The sequence below is a fragment of the Panthera leo genome, chromosome C1 (genome assembly GCF_018350215.1).
Source record: "Panthera leo isolate Ple1 chromosome C1, P.leo_Ple1_pat1.1, whole genome shotgun sequence".
NCBI lineage: Eukaryota > Metazoa > Chordata > Mammalia > Carnivora > Felidae > Panthera > Panthera leo.
The window spans coordinates 100,940,728-100,961,894 of NC_056686.1; the positions used below are offsets into that span (position 1 = coordinate 100,940,728).

The following is a 21,167-nucleotide window of genomic DNA, read 5'->3' on the forward strand; positions in this document are numbered from 1 at the left end:
ATCATCTTTTCTCAGAACCTTCTTTTTCTATCTTGCCCTGTGGTAAAGCATGAAGAATGTGGGATTTAATGACTCCTGTGGGAAAAAAAAGTCAGGGAAAAAGAGAGGGAACTGATAACTCCAAATGTACACCTGGAACTCTCATACATTGCAGGTGGAAGTACACAATGACACCAAAAGCTGAGAAAACTGTTTGGGTTATTATCAAGATAAACAGACATTTACTCTATGGCCCACCAATCCTACCCTTAGGCATGTTCTCAAAAGAGATGAAAATATATACCCACAAAAAGACACATGTGCTATAACGTTCACGGAAGTTTTACTTGTAGTGGATAAAAACTGGAAACAACCCAAATGTCCAAATGTCGCAGTTGGGTAAGCCAACTGTGATATTTTCACAGAACTAATCAGCAATAAAAAAATAATCTACTGATGCATGCAACAAGGATGAATCTCAAAAACATTTTTTAAGTGAAGGAAGGCAGATAAAAAATAGTATGCACTATACAATTTCGCTTTGTAAAATTTCATTTATATTAAGTTCCAGAATAAGTAAAAGTGACCTACAGTGGTGAAAATCAGAATGGTGGTTTCCTATTAGACAGGGAGGGGGATTGATGGATAGGGAGCAAAAGATAACTTTTTGTGATGATTGGTTAAGCACATTGGAGTATACATTTGTCAAAGCGTATCAAACTGTGTGCATTTTGTTTCATGTAAATTTTACCTCAATAAAAAAATACAATGATCAAAATTCTCCAATGACTTTTCATCTCACTGAGAATCAAATTAAACTTCCTTTACGTGGCCTCCAAGTCCTTCACTTTCTCTCAGCTCCTTCTGCCCCTTGCACATTCCTTTCCAAACTCAAAGGCCTCCTTATCATTTTTTGAACGTGTGGGTGTGCTCCTGCCACAGACCTTACACTGTTTGTCCTTCTGCTAGGAACTCTCCTCCCCTAGGGATCTATCTAACCAGCTCCCTCATTTCATTCTGATCTGTGCTCAAGTATCACCTCATTAGACGGTGTTTCCCCAACACCTTGGCTAAAATGGCAACAAGTTTCCCTAAGACATACGCGTCTCATCACTCGTTATACCATCTCCTTTTTCTTCATAGTACCTATCAATCCCAGACATTATATAATTTATTCTTTTACTTTTTTGTCTTTCTCCCCTCTACAGAATGAAGAATTCTGCAGCCAAGACCTTTTTGTTATTCACTGATGCATTCCCCAGTGCCTAGGAAATGTCTGATACATAAACGCTGAATAAATATTTGTTGAATGATTGGACAGACAAGCAGAGCTTAGATAAGTGACAGGGTAGAGGAGATGTAAACATCAGAGGGGAACAAACTAGATGTTATACCTATCTATTGTTGCCTAACAAACCTCCCCAAAACAACAAAAGTTTTGTTCAAATCTATCATTTGGGCAGGGCTCAGCAGGAACAGCCAGTATCTTTCATGTAGGGTCAGCCTTGGTAGGGCTGGAGTAAAAAGGATGCACTTTCAAGGAAGCTCATTCACATGTGGGCTGGGAGCTCAGCAACTTACAGGCATCTGTCTCTCTCATATGGGCACAGTGGCTGAGTTCTAAGAGCAAGCAGCACAAGAGACAGGAAGTTGAAACATCACATCCACATCATGATATGTAAGTAGTTACAGAGCCCAGATTCAATGGGAGGCAATATAAACCTCACCTCTTGATAAGAGCTGAAGAATTTTAGGGTCATTTTTTATAACCACCACACAAGATGATCTTTAGGTATGTTCTACCACCCTTGGATTTATAAATCTGTGGCTTATTTCACTGTAGACCTTTTCAAAATTCATGTGAAGAGAAGTTGTTTAACACTAAACAAAGCCATGATACAATAATCACTAGCTATTATGTACTAGATATAGGGTGTTAAAATGTTTTATATACCAAATCTCAGTATTTTTAAATTTAACATTTAAATAATGTTTAGCATATACCAGGCATTGTTCTTACTGCTTTAAAGATAAAACCTAATTTAGTCCATGCAATAATCCCATAAATTAAATGCTATTATTATCCCCATGCTATTGAGTGGAAAGCCTACACAAGAAGAGATTAAATACCTCGCAAAAGTCACACAGCCAATGAGAATGGAGCCAGATTTGAACCTGCAGTCTGATCCCAGAGCCTGTACCCTTAAGCACAGTGTCATTCTATCTCTTGTAATCTACTCAGTAATCCTATAAGGTAAATACTATGGTTATCCCCATGTGACAGAAGAAAAAAAAAAAAAACTGATGCTTTCAGCCATTATATCACCTTCCCAAGCAAGGTCTGTCTACTTACAATATTTTATACAATGTTTCTATCCTCATAACAATACTGCAAGATAGATGTGTCAAAACTGAGAATCAAATGTGAAGTCAGTTGCTCTAGGTCACATAGCTAGCAAGTATTAGAGCTGGGATTCCAACTCAGGTGTATGTGGCTGCAAAACCTTGCTGCACTGCCCCCATCTTCAGGGGCAGGGCAAGAAGGCAGGGCTGGAGCAGCTGATACCAGAAAGAAGATCCCTCCCACGCTGGGATTCCTGGTAAACCTCTGAGAGGGCTCAAACAGAGATGCCCAAAGATGACAAGAGTTCTATGGATTATTAAGAGAAGTTTCCTGGTTCTATTGTGAGATTATAAATGCCAGCTCCGTATTTTTCTCTCTTCCTTTGAGAAGTAGTTTTACTTCCCTCTCTCATGCTAGGGCATGACCTGTTTTTCATTGCAGCCATCATCTTTAGCCCAACTGATAGAGGAAGAAGGTAAAGTGATGAAAGTCAACATCTACCCAGGGACCTCTTGTGGTTTAGTCAATTAATTGTTGGTCCTGTGGGGAGAGGGGAGTAGAAGAAGACTGAGGGGCAAAGGAAGAGATGAGAAAAAAAGAAATCAACTAATCTCCTGAACCTGTCAGGGTTCCTCTCAACTTTTCCTATGAAGATGTCCCCTGTGGCCCATTTAGAGCCATTTACCAAACCTTTTTCAGACTTCTTTGATTTTAACATCTGCTTTCCTCCTTCTTCCCTGCACAGTCCTATGCTTCCTGGATACATGGCAGTCAGCCTTTGATCTTGGTGCCTCTGGATAGCTGCATGCTGTAAGTTATCCCTCCTCAACCTCATTCTGGGTAATGATGAAATCTACATCCCTTCCTCCTTCACCCTCTTTATCACAAACCTCCCATCCAGTCTGACATGGGTTGGACCATCTCTCCCAGGGGGACTCACAGCACTCACTAATCCTTTACAGAGAAGAGGGACTTCAGGCTATTCACAATCCCAGAGTCATTATGTTAATCGTATAAATCAACCATCCTGAAAAGTCAGAGAGGCCCCAAAGAAATTAGATTATCAGCAAATAAGTTTAGTATAATTTTCAAACACAATTAGGTTAGGTAGGGAAAGTCTCTGAGTTATTTGCATCATCACCATTATTATTGTTACATGATTTCTGTCAACCTCAACTTTGCCATGATACTGATCGGAGTGCAGGAAGAGCTGGAAAATACTTTAAAGGCAAGCTAAGTGGGGAAGGCTAATGTAACAAGGTGGCTAAATTGCAGAAGCTTTTAAAAGAACACAATTATAAAAAAAAAAAAAGAACACAATTATATTCTTATAAATTATCCTTATAAAATTACTCCAATTATCTATATTCCTAAGGATCTTTGCATAAGAGATAAGATAATTTTCAATAAACTTTAAAAACTGTTTTAATGTTTATTTATTTTTTGTGAGAGAGAGAGAGAGAGAGAGAGAATGGGCAGGGGAGGGGCAGAGAGAGAGGGAGACAGAATCTGAAGCAGTCTCCAGACTCTGAGCTGTCAGAACAGAGCCCGACGTGGGGCTCGAATTCACGAACCATGAGATCATGACCTGAGCCAAAGTCAGACGCCTAATTGACTGAGCCATCCAGGAACCCCTACAATAAACTTTTAAATGTAATTAAACATTTCTTCAGAAGATTCTCTCCAACAATTTTAATATTTCCAGGTGATAACTCCATCATAGAACATTTGTATTCAAATTATTCTTTAATGACAGTAAAGACATAGGTGAATGTTAGACCATTTCCTAGACAAATAATCACAAATTCTGAATAATGAAGATTTTATTGTACTACTTTTCTACCCTCTGAGGAAAACACAATTAATATGTAAAATGTTTCTTCTACTGAACAGGAATTGCTTCCTACATTCAAAAATTATCATTATTTTAAGTTCCCCAGAGGAAACCATGTCCTGGTACTGTTAATTCTTGATATCCCAGGAAATTTTTCATTTTGTGACTTTTCCATGGCCAATATACACTACTATTTACATTTTAGTCACAGACTCTCTCTACTCTACAGCATGTTTCTGGTAGTTATTCTCCACCTCCTAGCTGGTAGGAAAGCTGAGGGAAATATTCAATGTGGTATCAGACTGAACTAAACAACTGGAGTTTTAAGCATATCACTTTTTAATTATCTGGTATTTACGGGTGACCCATATCGTGCCCCTTTATAGATAATTAAGTTTTATTCTTCTACCACGTTAGAAGAGGGCCAGAGGAAAGTAAAGAACATTTTTCTGTGTATACAATGATTTATTAGTAACCAAAGAAGTAAAACACATGCACAATCTTGTATAAAAAATGGATAATAATAATAATAATAATAATAATAATGTGGTTTTGGGGGCACGTGGGTGGCTCAGTCAGTTAAGTGTCCGACTTTGGCTCAGGTCATGATCTCATGGCTCATGAGCTCAAGCCCCATGTCGGGCTCTGCGCTGACAGCTTGGAGCCTGGCGCCTGCTTTGGATTCTGTGTCTCCCTCTCTCTCTCTCTGCCCTTCTCCTGATCATGCTCTCATGCTCTCTCTCTCTCTCAAAAATTAATAAACATTAAAGAAATTTTAAATAATAAGATTGTTTTGGCTGAAACACTCAAAATATAAAACAACCATGGAAAGAAGAAAGTTGACTTTTAGATCCATGCTTTTTAAACTGTTCTGTGGCCACTAAATTGAGCGATGTTCCAACAACTAAACAGAATACAGGGAAGAGAAGGAAACTGAAACGGGAAGGGTTAGGGAAACCATTCAGAGACAGAGGTTCTTAACTGGATTGGGGGGGTGGGTGGTGAAGTATGAAGATGGCAGAAAGAAGGGAGAATATCTGTCCTAAGCAGTGGTGATGGGCACCTGCTCAGAGCAGACCTCCTCCCCACTGGCAGATGTTTTCAGACCTTCTTTGAAGCAATGAGCTACCCTTGCAGAACCTGGGGTGGGCTGTCCTCATCCTACTCAGGCAGGGGTTCAACTTTGCTGACTCCATCATGTGCTCCTGATGGCGAAGGGCAAAGGCCCTGGGGTGCCTGTCTTTGAGCCTCATCCCTCTTCATGACTCCCTAGACAGAACTGTCAGTGGGGCGTTCCTGGCCATAAAAAATGATCCTCTTCCTGGGGACTAGATTATTTCACCTGGAAAACTCAAGCATTTCTTCCTGCAAGCATTTGTCAATGGGACAGGACCTACTGCTCTCCAGATTGGGGATAGCTCTCCTGTCTTCACTGCCTGGCCCCTGAAGTTCTGACATTCAGCTGCTGGGCATTACTGCGGTCTCTGCTCTTCCCTAACTGCCCATATCCCCAGCACCATGTGGTCTTTTAGAGCTTACAACCTCTGTACACAATTCTCTCTAAGAGGGTAGCCTCTGAGACAAATATTTCTCGACCTGCCTACTTCCAGTGAACCAATTAAACCTAACAGCTGGTGTTGACACAGCACTTCCTTCCAGGCCTTTTCCAGTGATAGACTCTAATCCTCTCCCAAGCTCTACTCAGTAATAGGTATTAATACAATTCCTCTGAATACGTTAAGAGGAAGATTGAGTCAAGGAACATGTAATGGTTTGCTGAATACTGCTTTGTTGATAAGTGGTTCATTCATTCAACATTTCCCCCCAATTATGTTCTTGTCACTGTACTGTAAGGTATTTTCATATATATTAACTCATTTTTTCCCCAAATTTTCCCAATAAGAATCACTTGAGGCTCTTGTTAAACAAACAACTTCCCTGACCCCTGTCCTGGACATTCTCATTAAGGGATCTGCGATGAGACCCAGGAAGTTGTGTGCTTGTCCAGGTGATATTCTCTCTTTCTCTCTTTCTCTCTCTCTCTCTCTCTCTGTCCCTCCCTCCCTCCCTTAATGAATTATAACATCACAGACGATTATTATCATTAGGAAAGTTTGGAAGCACCATTTATTTCATTTAATTTTCACAGTCACCCTGGGTGATATTATTATGCACCTTTCTTGAAAAAGAAACATGAGACCACTGTATCAATATAAAAGGCTGAGATATAAAATCAACTCTAACTCCCACAGACAAGAGGTAACAGTTGATTAATTTCTTATATTCCTTCCTTGGGTTTTCCCAAGCACACTTTCTCAGTTAAACAGTTTTTTAAAAAGCTATTCATCCAGGGTTTGAGCTATATACATAATTTCTGCCTAGACCTGTGCCATACACTGGTGTCATGAGAAATTCTTAGTAGAAATTGTAAAAATAGTAGAAATAGTATTTCTATTTCTCCTCGCCCTCAATCACTCGTGCTCTCTTCCTGTCATCATGGCCAATTTTAAGCTACCAAAGACTTAACAGCCAGCTTAAAAGATTCCTGAATATTTAACAGGCATGAACCAGCCCCAGCACACTGCTGTGTAAATCTGATCCCAGAAAAAAAATAATTCATTTTCCCCTGGATCTTCTATTGCTTCCTACTGGGTACCTTATTTACTAGTAGACAAAGATTACTGACTCCTCCCCAGACATGCTCTGTGATATCGCACCACTATGCCTTTCTTCATGATGGTCTATTTGCCAGGAGTCTCCTTCTTCCTCATCTCCTCAAGGCCTATTTCAAATGCTTCCTGTTTCCTGAATCTTCATAGCCCTTGATCTATAACTCTCTTATGAGACTTACAGCTTTCTATCTTACATTAGAGCTATTTTTCAACTTGTGTCCCATACAATTACTGGATAAAAGCTCTCTGTTTGCATCACCCCTGTATTCTGACAGCACTGAGATCAATGTCTGGTGCACAGCAAGCACTTAAAGCCACTTTGACAACATCTATCACATGCTTTCAATGTAGCAGGCACTGTCCTAACCCAAAGGAGAAAAAACTCAGCATTTGGAAGAATTGGAGACCTTAAATTGAGGTTCCATGGGGAAACTTCAGAGTCAAATGGTCCATGTAAGTTGACTACTAACCGAGCCCAATATATTTGGAAGTTGTAGACAGCTTCCACCCAAGATCATTGGAACAATTAGTCTAGTCAGCAAAAATTTTTTATAAAGGACCAAATAGTAAATTTTGTAAGCTCTTTTGGTCCAGAGGGTCTCTAACAGAATGGTTCAACTCTGCCACTGTAGTGCAAACGCTGTTATAGGCTACAAATAAACAAATGAGCATGGCTGTGTGCCAATAAAACTTTATTTATAAACACAGACAGCAAGCAAGATTTGGCCCACAGGTTGTAATTTGTAAACTGCTGGTCTAGACACTTGAAAGCTCTGATTTCCAAACAGTCATGTGAATGTTTCTGTTCACATTCCTTTGGGTGTTATCATTCCTTTTTACTAGTTTCTAATAGCCCATCGTGATTTTCTTATTAATAAACTGGGTTAAGTCTAGGCTTTATTAGAGATAATCATTAGTCTAATTATAATTTAGCTAATTTGGGTATTTGTAGTGCAGCCAATCTGTTAAAACAGTATAAAGACATGTTACACTGACTTTGCCAGTAATGATACAACTTATAGATAATATATAAATAAAGTAAAATGTCCTTGCAATAGAAGATGATACAGATGTTATCAGGATGCAACTATTACTGCTGTCATGATAACATCTAGAGATAATATACTGAAGTTCCACTGAGGTTAACTGTATCTCATAAAGTACCTGAGTTCCTTTTCCTATGGTGAAATCAGCATCTTCAATGCCAACACAGAACCAAGACTAATTGTTCTGCGGCACTTGTAGATCATTTCTAGTGTATAATTCCCTAACACCCTAAATGTTTCCTACAAGAAGTCTGTATGGATAAAACTCTTCCCAAGAAAATAAACACTAATTGGTAAAACAGACTCCAAAGGTTAATGATCTTACTGTAGAAGCTGAAAAACTTGATACGGTCATCAAAAATAAGTTCCTTACTTTGGCTGCCGTGGTAAATAACATAGCTCTTACCCTGGGTATACAGGTAACCTTTTTAAACTCCTTTGCCCAAGTAACTATGGAAAAGAAAATAGCCTTAGATTTTCTTCTGGAAAATCAGGGGAAATCTTCCCCCTTTCTAATACTTCATATTGTACCTGGATTAACAACATGGGCAATCTATATCTAAGCTAAAATAAAAGGTGGGGCGCCTGGGTGGCTCAGTCGGTTGAGCAGCCAACTCTTGATTTCAGCTTAGGTCATGATCCCAGGGCCATGGGATTGAGCCCCATGTCAGGCTCCGCACTGAGTGTGGAACCTGTTTTGGATTCTCTGTCTCTCTTTCCCTCCCTCTCTCTTTCTCTCTGTCTCTCTCTCTCTCTGTCCCTCTCCCCCACTCACACTCTGTCTCTCTCTCTAAAATAAAAAATAAAATAAAATAAAATAAAATAAAATAAAATAAAATAAAATGCAACCTGGCCATCTAGGGAAGACCTGAAGAGTCAATGGGATTGCTTTTTCGGTCAAACCTGAGAAGTCGTGTTTATTATTTAAAGTGACTATCGGTTCCTTCTTAGAATACTTTAATTATATTTGTCACACAAATTGTTTAATATGTTTTCAAGTCTTAAATGTTTCCATGCAGCCACTTTTCCAGCAGATGATTGACCAAATAACGACAACAAAAAAAATGAGCGCAAGATAAAATCATGCTTGTCAACACTCAACTGAAATTCAGATATCTACACACAAAACCTCATCTTCAAAGAGATAGTGGAAATATGAAGAATACTTATGTCATTCTTGAAGCTTTAGCTAGAAGAGAACCTAAAGGAAGACTGAAAAAAAATTAATTTCCATACTCCTAGAAGACCAATTGTTCTTACAGCAAGGATGGAAGTAGACACCAGAATCAGTTTTAAACCTGCTTAATCAATAAATAAGAAGTCTGTAGCTATGGAGCCATCAGAATTGGTTTCAAACGTATTTACTCAAATCAAAGTCAACTTGTCTTTGTGAACACACTTCTGTAAGCCAACCAATTATTGAAAACTACCTGCTCCTGAAGGTCAGCCGATCACGAATGGGCTCATTCCAATGACCTGCTTCTGGAAGTATACAATCAATAAGTCTTCCTCACATAATCACACTTCAACCATTGATAATAACTTATTTACAACTCTGAACTTCCATCAATCTCTGAACTCCATGCCGTTGAGTCCTAATACATGATCAACAGTCTTTCCTGCTTAAAGAAACTTCGACTGGAAAACATACCTCCTGTCTTAAGTAAGCAATAAATTCAGCACTGTGGGCTTTTATTTGTTGGTTTCACCACCATTTTTAGTGGAGGTTTCATACTTTGAGAAAATGGAGAAACGTAACAAGACAGAAAGGGCATTAATAGACACCACTGGTAACTTGAACAAAGACACGCAAGTACAAAGGTACTTGGTGAGTTCAGGAATTCAGAGCCCCAGTATTAGCTGCTTGACATCAGAAAAGTCAAGTGAGAACTAAATTTTGAACTTTTGAGGTCAATATAAAGAGGTCATATTTTATCTTCTAGGTGTTGAGCGCTCATTGAATATTTTAAGTGGGGGTATTATAATTAAAGATGAGTTTTAGAGGATGAAAAACTGCAGTGCCAAAGTCACTGGTTGAATTGGCTATGACACAGTCAATATCTATATTAGAGACTCTAATGAATCTTATGACTTATTGCATGAGAGAGGTAAGGAAATTAGAAGCAAGGATGAGATTTTTTTATTTGAATGATTTATAGGAAGGAAAGGGAAGACAAGGGAAGGGAAGGGAATGAAGGCAAGGCATAGGAGGGAAGGAAGAGAGTAGAATTACTGTTAAGATCAGGTAGCTAACAAGTATTGACAATGGAAGGGGTATGAACAAGATTAAATTATGTTAACGTTTTCATACACTCTGCAATCCATTTATCTCTAACCTTTCTATCTCTAGATCAGCACCTTGAACCTTCATCCATCTCAAGAAGACCAGTAGATCAGCACCTTGAACCTTCATCCATCTCAAGAAGACCAGCCTAATGCAAGTGATAAAAGTACAGATAAAGATTTTTTAAAAGGAGATTAAGAGGTACAAACTTCCAGATATAAAGTAAATAAATCACAGAGATGAAAAGTACAGCACAGGGAATATAGTCAACAATACTGCAACAGCGAAAGATGGTAACTACACTTATCATGGAGAGCATTTTTGTAATGTATATAAATGTCAAATTGCTAAGTTGTAACCTGAAACTAACGTAACATTGTATGTTAATTATACTTCAACTTTAAAATAACTTTTTTAAAAGCCGTATAATTTTTGGTGTTTTGTCCTCTCCTCATCCTGGGTTTCTCTCATGCATTTACCTAGAAGCTCTTCCATACTTCCTCAACAATCCACTTTCCAATCCTGGTGATCCACCACCCCAGGGTTGTGCACCAAGTAAAACAATCTGGGGTCTGGGCCCTGCCCTCTCTTCATTTCCCATCTAAACAGACATGGAGTTGTTTGGTGAATTAAAAAGCAAACTCATTTAGGTGGGAGAGTAAGGTCCTGATATTTGGGCTTTTGTTATTAGAAATGGCTTCATGAAAAGACTTACCAAGGCTTTCTTAGAACATGATCAGTTAAGACAATTATCATGGGGCATTGAGGGGCCACTTATTCCCAGTATGCTAGGCTGTGACTTAAGGAAGCAGCCAGCAAAAGAGAAGGCAGGAATGCCAACAGGCTCTCTACTAAAAAGTTGTAAGATTTATGTGCATATCATTCATCCATAATCACTACATCCCCCCATCCCCAATACACACACACACACACAAACACACACACACACACACACACACACACACACACACACACACACACACACCCCTTCGGCACTACCACCATGGGCACACTGGTAAAATGGCTACCAAATAATCCCACTCCTCCATAGACGTCTTCCACCTATTTGGGGTCATTCTTCCCATGAGGTAGTAAATACAAATGAATTTATTCCTTTACTGACATAGGTACCAACTGCTATCAGTGGAAGCTCAAAAATACTAATACTCACTAATACTACTCACTCAATACTACTTTCCAGGTACTTTAAGTGCTTCACATATATTCCCCATAATATAGTACCTATTTTATCTCCATTTATAGGTGAGGAAATGGAATTTGAGAAATTCACCAAGGATATACAGCAGGAATTAATGCAGGTTTGTTTATTTGAGAGCTCAAGCTTTTAACCACTGTGTTATATTACCTTTCCTATACAAACCTAAGAACTAATATTAAACTAATAAGAATATTAAAGCTGTACATAATACAGGACCCATCTAAATATCCTTCCTAAGTTTCAAACACCACTACCACCTTTGTGACTTCTTTTTTCTTCAAATCTGTGTGAAAGTTTCTTTCTAACCTTATTAAACACTAAAATGTTGATTAAGGGGACAATTCTTCACACATTTAGCCAAAGCTTTCACTCCCTTAAAACTTTGGGCCCAAATAACACTGAATAATTATATTTCCATTCATTCTGGGTTATGCGGACAATGCTTCCTTCCCATGTACATTTCCTACTCAGACTTTAATATCTCACCCTTTACATTAATCTCCTAGGACTACCATTAAAAAGTACCAGACACTGAGTGGCTTAAATGACAGAAATTTATTTTCTCACATTTCTGGAGGTCTGAAGTCTGAGATCAAGATACCAGCAGGGATGGTTTCCTCTGAGGCCTCTCTCCCTGGCTTAATAGATGGCTGTCTTCTCCCTATATCTTAACATTGTCTTCCCTCTCCATAGGTCTGCATCTCTTCTTATAAGGACATCAGTCACATTGGATTAGGACCAAACCTAATGACCTATTTTTAACTTAATCACCTATTTAAGAACCCTATCTCCATGTGGTCACATTCTGAGACACTGGGAGTTAGAACTACAACATACAGATTTGGGGTCAGGGGACAAAACTCAACCCATTACACACTCCAAGCCCTGAACCAGCACCTAGCATGATACTGATGGTCAAGAAGTGGCTAAAACCTTTATTGGTCAGATAACTGTCCAGAAAAACAAAAGAAGTAATAAATAAAATGGTGGCTCAAGAGAGAGATTCAAGTAAAGGCTGAATTTAAATTTCCCCTTCTGGGTGAGTAAAGCTGAGCTTCAGATGGAGGGTGTAGTTGGGAGTGTGAGGTGGGGAGGGGAGGTCTAACCTTGGCTCTCCTGGGGACTTGCTGTGTGGCTGAGCAGTTAAATGGCCCCACAACTCAATTTCCTAATCTTTCATTCCCAGGGGCCATGACAGTGAATTAAGGCAAAGGCAGAGTCTTTAGGGGTCCCTCAGTGAGAAAAGCTGAGCTAGTTGAAGGCTTAACTACACATGCCAGGTAGCTTAAACATTCTTCCATCATTATATGTTTAAGCGACAATGTCTTAGACTCACTTTCTAGCTTGCAGCAAATATTTTTTGAGAATTTAGAATTACCTACTGAGATGGTTTTGAGCTGTAGTGCACCAAGGGATCTGACCATAAAAGCTTACCTCTGGCCTTTGCTTAGCTTCGAGCACAGGATTATATTTAGACCTGCTGCTTTATTTTCACACTTAGAGTCTAGAGCCGTAGGAGTCTGAACAAGTTCTCCTGGTCTTCCCTGGACGTTAACATGTCTAAAAACAAAAGGAAGTTTCTCCTTTCAGGCTTTTCTTGGACTGGTTTTAAACAAAAAGAAAAAAGTTGAAGGGATAATGCAAGAGGACAGTTAGGCACTAAATTATTTGGTAAACACGGATGCTATGAACTGTAACTGCCCATCCCTTCACCTTCTTTAGCTATGTGGACAATTAACCCACCGTACAATTCATCTTACATATTTCAGGGACTCTTGGTGCAATTGTTCTCGTGTTCTCGTGTTCCATGGGGACACTCTGGGGCTGAGATTCCTCCGAGGGTCATCTCTCAGGGCTCTAAGCAATAGAACAAGTTGACTTCCTTCAAGCTTTAACTGGAGGTATCATCCTATCCCCTCTTAAAAGCTTAAATCCAAAATGAAGAATTCCTTTTGGAGATCCCAATGCATTCCTAAATGATATTCCTAAATGATTCACCTTTCCCTTCCTCATACTATTTCCTTCTCTCTACTCCTCCATGAACTCTTCATTTTCTCTTTTCTTCTCCTCTCTCTTTTAGGTCACCAGACTTAGAACTCCAAGCCTACTCTCTCTAAATATACCATTTGCTTACTGGAAAGAAGGTTGGGCATAGGGAATTAAAATACCTGGTTCCAAACCTAGCTCTACCATATACTGGTGGCGTGACCTTAAGCAAGACACCTTTTATTTCTTTAGGCTCTAACTCCTATGTCTGTAAGACAGGGATAACAATAATGCCTGACAGTTTTATGGTGAGCAGCTCATAAAATAATATATGCAAATTATCTGGAAAGAGGCACTAAATACATTTGACTTCACATCAACCAGGCCTCTGAATAAATCTCAAATTTGAAAAGCCCCAGAATCCTAATCTGTAAAATGGAAATAATTATAGCTACCCTGCCTTCTTCATGATTATAGAGATTATGAGATAAAATATGTATAAAAGTGCTTTGCAAATTGGAAATCATTCAGTTAGTGTTAAGTATCACTTTCTGATTACTTCTTCACAGGGTGGAGGACGACAGTTCAGGATCAGCCTGAGTGATGCCGCTGCGGGATGGAATCTAAAGTCAGTATCGCCCACTTGTTCTGGTTCTTTTCTCGCTCTCTCTCCCTCAGGATGGAATACTATGTTGAAAGACTCTCCTTTTCTGTCTGACATGATTTCTTTCTGCACTGCAGGCTGTTCTCCAAAATGAATAATGACAATGCCATCTCTTCGATGAGGCAGAACACCAACACTAAATTGTGTCATCGCTTGTCTCATGCTGTAAAGGAGCATGTGGTGGGCCCAGCATCCCAGTTAGGGAATGGCCACCCTGGTGAGCTGGACAGATCTAGCCTGTTGAAACCATTGCTCAGATCCCTTGGCAGCCATTTAATATTATTACTTTCCCTTCTTTTCTTGGAATTGTGCTTCCTCCTGTCTCCATATGAAGCATGAGTGAACTGGGAGAAGGCTAGGAAGACGAAGAGGCTCAAAACAAGAGCAAAAGATAATAATGATAACAACTCACATTTGTAGAGTGTTTTACAGTTTATTAAGCCTTTTAAAATGTTACTTATAGTTCTTACTCCCTGCATAACTCATGCAAATTATTTCACTTCCACACCTCAGTTCCTCATCTATAAAATGGTGAAAACGCCGACTTCATAGGGTTCTGAGGACTGAAAACTAATGTATGAAAACAGTCCAAAAGTGTGTCTGGAACTCAATCCTTCATTTACTTAACAATATTTTGGAATGTCTACTATGTCTTAGATCCTGGCCTAGGAACTGGAAAAAGATCAGTAGAGAGGACACACTAAAGCCCCTTCCCTTATGGTGCTTACACCTTGATGGCATATAATAAGCGCACACACACACACACACACACACACACACACACACACACATATCTGATATTCTTACAGAGAAATGAGAATTGAGAGGAATAAATACTTTAAAGAGAGTATGAAGATATAATTTATTTTGATTAGGAGATCAAATAAGACTGGGGAGGTGGGGAAAGGGCAAAAGCAAGGATTATTCTAAAGGTTCCAAAGGCTCAGGGAAAAGGACTGTGATTCCACACACACAGATGTAGACAGAAAGACAGTCTGGGTGTGGGGTAGGCAGCCTCTATAATGGCTCCCAAAGATCCCCACTCCTAGAGTAAGGGAGTGAGGTCTGGGCCTTTCAATGACAAGTGATGAGACACCACTTTCAAGATTAAGTAAAGGCTGTGACACCAGTCTTGCTTGTTCTATTTTACTTGCTCTCTCTCCCTCTCTCCCTCTCAAACCCTCACTCTGAGAAAAAGCAGCTGCCATGTTGTGAACAGCCCACTGGAGAGGCTTACACGGTGAGCCAACCAGCTTGCTAAATGATAACTGGTGAGGATCTGAGGCTCTCAATTCACATGAAAGAGACCGCAAGTAAATTTTCTGATGCCTACCCAAGTAGTGAGCTTGGAAGTGGCTCCTTCCCCAGTCAAGAGATGACTGCAGTCCTGGCTGACGCCTTGATTTCAACCTTTTGAGAGACTCTAAGTCAACCAGTTAAACTTTGTCCATATTCCTGACCCACAGAAACTAGGAGATAAGACATGTTTGTTGTCTTAAGCCACTACATCTGGGGGTAATTTGTTATGAGAATATCTCTTGTGCAATAAATAACTAACATAGAGTATGAAGACAATGAGTTCATTTTGGAGATTTCAGTTTGAGATGATAAAAACCATCTAAGAGTTAGCCAATAGGCAGCGTGGTATATGTGTCTGGAGGTCATTTCCCTAAGAGGAAGTAGTGAGAATAGAGGCTAGACTATAGTGGATTGAGGAATGATGGAAGGGGAAGACAGGGAGATTGCTCTTTCAACTAGTGTGACGTTCAAGAAGAAGAGAAGTACTGTGTCAGCTTCTTCCCAAGAGGAGAAAAGGAGTTCAAGAAAAGTTTTTTTGTTTTTCAGATACACATTTAAATAGAAAAAAATTTTAATTGATTTGTAAAAGGCGAGAATACTTATATTGAGAGAGAATTGCACAATTTAGAAGGCAAGCTCAAATATAAGAGAAAATGAGAAAATAATTAATGAAACAAGGTTCTAGATAGAGTAAGAGAAGAGGGAGCCAAAAGAATTAGTGGAGGGATTAGACCAAGCCAAGAAAGAATGGCATTTGTTTTCTACTGTTGCATAACAAATTACCACACATGTAGCAGCTTCAAACACAAACATTTACATCTCCTGCTTTTTGGGAGTCAGGAGTCCATGCATGGGTTAGCTGGGTCTTCTTGTCAGGCTCTCACAAGCCTAAGATGAAGGTTTCTTTCTACATTCCTTTCTGTATCTTGGAGTCCTCTTTCAAACTCACACAGTTGTTGAGGAACACAGTTGCTATGACCGTAGGACTGAGGTCCCTGCTTCCTTGCTAGCTGTGAGCCAGGTGTGGTTTGCAGCTCCTTGAGACAACCTTCAGTTCTTTGACACAAGGCCCTGCCATAGACTCTCACACAACATGGCAGCTTACTTCTTCAAAGTCAGCAGAGGAATCTCTCTCTAGTCTGTTAAGATGGACTCTTACATAAGATAATGTAATCAGGGAGTGGCTTGCCCATCATCTTTGTCACATTCCATTGGGTAAAAGCAAATCACAGGTTCTACCTACACTCAAGGGTTAGGGATTGTACAAGAGCATGACTTTTGGGGGGCTCACCTCAGGGTGTATCCATTGCAGGAAGGAAGAACAGAGAGGAACACAGATATTCATGTCATTTTACATGGACATATGCTGGGAAGATTTTTTTTTTTTTTAAGAACTGTTCTGTTGAGCACTGGGCAGGCGATTCTGCTGCCCGCTCTGGATTAAGCGTGCCTCTGAAAAGGCACCTCCCGTTTGCCCTGATGACCCCCACTGGCATTACTTCAGTTATGGGGCATGCCTCCCCCATATCCATGCCAAGGAATGAGCCTAACAAGGAGTTTGAAAGGATATCTGTGTTTGAGCTAGTAATTTTATTTAGAGATGCAAATTTGTAATACAGCAGAAGCAATTCTGAAGATAAGGAGCAATCCTGCCTGAGGTGCAGTGGCTCTAGAGAGACACCACGTAGTATAAAAGAAACACTAGAAAGCCAGAAGCTAAACTGAGCCTATGCAAGCAGATACATATGTAGACTGAAACAACTCATTTCCTGATTCTATAGCTCAGTTTCTCATCTGTATGATGATGCTTCTAAAGTACATTGTGGGTTTCCAAGTGATACTTCTCAAACTATAAAGCAACTTCTACAGAGAAGTTCTCAGTAAATGAAAGAGTGTTTCCACCAAACAATAAGATTTCCGTTTCCTGAAGAACCCATTTAGTCCATCACTTTTATTTATCTGACATTTCAGATTTCCCGGGTAATAAATCTATGAAAAAAAAAGTTCAACTCCTTTTAATTCATGAAAATAAATGTGAAAATCACCAAGCTAGTTAATCTCTAGGGTCTAACTCTGATCTTCTTTGGATCCATGACAGACAGTGTGCTATAAAGAGGTTTTTTTTTTTTTTTCCCTCTTCTTTTTTTGTGGTAAAAACACTAACTACAATATAGTGTTACTATATATAAGTGCAATGTTGTATAGCAGATCTCTAGAATCTATTTGTACTGCCTAACTGAAATTTTAAACCCATTGATTATCAACTCTCAAGTCCCTGGGAACCATCATTCTATTATTTGCTTCTATGAGTTTGACTGTTTTATATATTTCATATAAGTGGAATCATGCAGCATTTGTCCTTCTGTGACTTTGGCATAATATCCTCAAGGTTCATCCATGCTGTTGTATTTTGCAGTATTTCCTTCTATTTTAAAGGCTGAAAAATAGGCGCATCTGGGTGCCTCAGTCAGTTAGACATCTGACTTCAGTTCAGGTCATGATCTCACAGTTTATGAGTTTGAGCCCCGCACTGGGCTCTGTGCTGACAGCTCAGAGTCTGGAGCCTGCTTCAGATTCTGTGTCTCCCTCTCTCTCTGCCCTTCTACCACTCACATTCTGTCTCTGTCTCTGTCTCTGTCTCTGTCTCTCTCTCTCTCTCTCTTTCAAAAATAAATAAACATTAAAAAATTTTTTTAAAATAAATAAAGGCTGAAAAATATTCTATTGTATGTATATACCACATTTTTAAAAATCCATTCATTTTCTGTGGACATTTAGGTTGTGTCCATACCTTGGCTATTGTGAATAGCATTGCAGTGAACATGCGAGTGTTAATATCTCTTCAGACCCTGATTTCACGTATTTTGGATATATATCCAGAAGCTGGATCATATGGTACTTCTATTTTTAACTTTTTAAAGAAGCTCCATTCTCTGTTCCATAGTGGCTGTACTACTTTGCATTCTAACCAACAATGTACAAGTGTTTCAATATCCCCATGTCCTCACCAACATCTGATATATCTTATTTGTGTGTGTGGGCATTGTCGAGGGGGGGAGGAGTACTGGCATAAAGACAGACATAAAAACCAATGTAGCTGAATAGAGATCCCAGAAATAAATCTATGCATGTATGGTTAAATGATCTTCCACAAGGGTGTCAAGAATACAGAATAGGGAAAGGACAGTCTCTTCAATAAATGGTGTCAGAAAATTATATATCCACATAGGAAGGAAGGAAGGAAGGAAGGAAGGAAGGAAGGAAGGAAGGAAAAGGAAAGGAAGGAAGGATGGAAGGAAAGAAGGAAAAGGAAAGGGAAGGAAGGAAGTAAAGAAGGAAGGGGAAGGAAGGAAGGAGGGAAGGAAGGGAAGGAAGGAAGGAAGGGAAGAGGGAAGGAAGGAGGGAAGGAGGGAAGGAGGAGGGAGGAAGGAAGGAAGAAAGGGAGGAAGGAAGGAAGGAAGGAAGGAAGGAAGGAAGGAAGGGAAATTAGACCCTTAGGGCATACACAAAAAAACAATGAATTCAAAATAAAGACTTAAGCATAAGTCCTAAAACTATAAAACTCCTAAAAGAAAACATAGGAGAAAAGCTTCATGACCCTGGTTTTGGCAATGGTTCCATGGAAATGACACCAAAGCACAGGCAACAAAAGCAAAAAATGACAAGTGGAAATACAACAGAAAATGTGTGGAATGGGAAAAAATATTTGCAAATCATGTATCTGATAAGAGGTTAATATCCAAAATATATAACGAATTCCTACAATGTAGTAATTAAAAAACTAATAACCAATTAAAAATTGGCTAAGAACTTAAATAGACATTTCTTCAAAAGTGACATGCCATGGCCAGTAGATATATGAAAAGATATTCAACATCAGTAATCATGAAATGAAAACCAAAACCACAATGAGGTATAATCTCACACCTGTTAGGATGCGTATTATGAAAAAAAAAAAAAAAAGACCAAAGTGTTGGTGAGGATGTGGAGATATCAAAGCCCTTACAGGTACTTAAAACTAGGGCTTTGGAGCCAAAATGTTCTTGGATTGAATTGTCACCACCACTCTGGAACCTTGAACAAGCTACTTAAATTTCCCTGAGACTCTATTCCCTCAGAAAGGTAATAACTGAATCACCCACACAGGACAAATGTGCAGATTTATTCTGAGAGTTAAAGTTAATTTGTCTGAGACTTGTTTCCCCATAGCCCAGCTCCCTGAAAAGTTCAATGGAAGCCAGCTTGATAGAGTCAAATGCTTAAAGTGGTCAATGCTGGCAGAACAGTTTGCCAAGTCATGAAAGCTATAACCCCAAGGCCTTGACCTCAGCTCCCTTCACCAGCAAAAAGGGCTAATGCTTCTGCAACCATTAATGCTGAGGTGGTAAATCATGCCACCTGCCTGCCAGGTCACCCCGTTGCAATTGCATGGCTTCAATTCCTGATCATATCAGGGCAGGGTTTCTCAGTCTCACACTCCTGACATCTTGAATAGGGTAATTCTTTATTTGTGGGCAGCTGCCCTGTGCATCGTAAGATATTTAGCGACATCTCTAGCCTCTACTCCCTAGATGCTAACTGCATGCTTTCCCCACGTGGGAACAATCAAAAATGTCTTCAGCTTTTGCCATTTGTCCCCTAGAGATCAAAATCCCCCTTGGTTAATAATCATTGCACTAGGTGAACCCAGACGAAAAATGCTGAACTGATAGAATAAGGCTGTGGCCAAGTGCTAACCATAATACTGCTGTTGCATCCCAACTCTGATTACACTAGGAAATAAACTGTGCTTCCCTAATCACATACACCTTAAAAGCCCACGAACTTTGAGTCAAGGATTCTGTGGCAGACAGAAAAATGCTCCCCGCACCCAAGACATCAGTTCCAAATCCCTGAAATCTATGAATGTTACTTTATGAAGAAAGGGGGATTTAATTAAGGATATAGGGATGGAAATACTATCTGAGTTATCTGGGGCGGTGGGGAGACCAAAATGAAATTACAAGTGTCTTTAAAAGAAAGGGGAATTTGAGACATAACAGAGGAGACTCACACACAAAGGAGAAGAAAACAATGTGAGCATGGAGGCAGAGAACAGAGTGATTGGGGCCCCAAGTCAAAGAATGCTAGCCGTCACCAGAGGTCGGAAGAGTCAGAGAGTGGACTCTCCCCAAAACCTCTGGAGACAGCCCTGCCCTGCCCGCAACTTAAGTGTCACCGATGATAACTGATTTCACACTTCTGGCCTACAGAATGGTTATTTCAAGTCGTCAAGTTTGAAGGTAATTTGTTACGGCAGCCACAGGAAATCCATACAGGTCCTACCCAGCATTTGGCTCTGGTCCTGCTCTATCCCTGTGTGCTGTCCCTGCTCGTCTCTGTGCGATTTCCATGATAAATTCCACTCCAGCAGGCCCTGTGTGTGCTATTGGAAAGTAGGCCTTGGTTTGCACAACACAGTCAGAAACAAAAACTCTTTCAGTATCTATTATATGTCAATGTTCAAGGCCCTGAAAACACAGTAATGAATAAAACTAGCCCTATTTCAGGCTGGGAGCAAAAATTTCAGGCTGGGAGAAAGAAGAAAGGAGGTAGGATAAAACACAATAAATAAACAAAGCTAAATAAATAACAACAGATAGAAAGCCCAGAAACAAACACGGACCTTAACAAAAGGAACACTGAAATGCCAGTGGGAAAGCATGTATTTTGGTAAATGGTGCTAGTCAACTGGGTGTGCCTATGGGTGGAAAATGAATATTAAGCCTTTATCTACCATTATGCTCCCATATCAATTTCAAATGAACTGCAGATCTGAATGTGAAATGAGAAACTGTAAA

General features: G+C 39.7%; 1 pseudogene; it reads left to right on the top strand.

The window, feature by feature from the left end:
- LOC122225957 overlaps positions 1-19,628 on the top strand; it is a 79,538-nt pseudogene extending 59,910 nt beyond the window's left edge.
- The last annotated feature ends 1,539 nt before the right edge of the window (positions 19,629-21,167 follow it).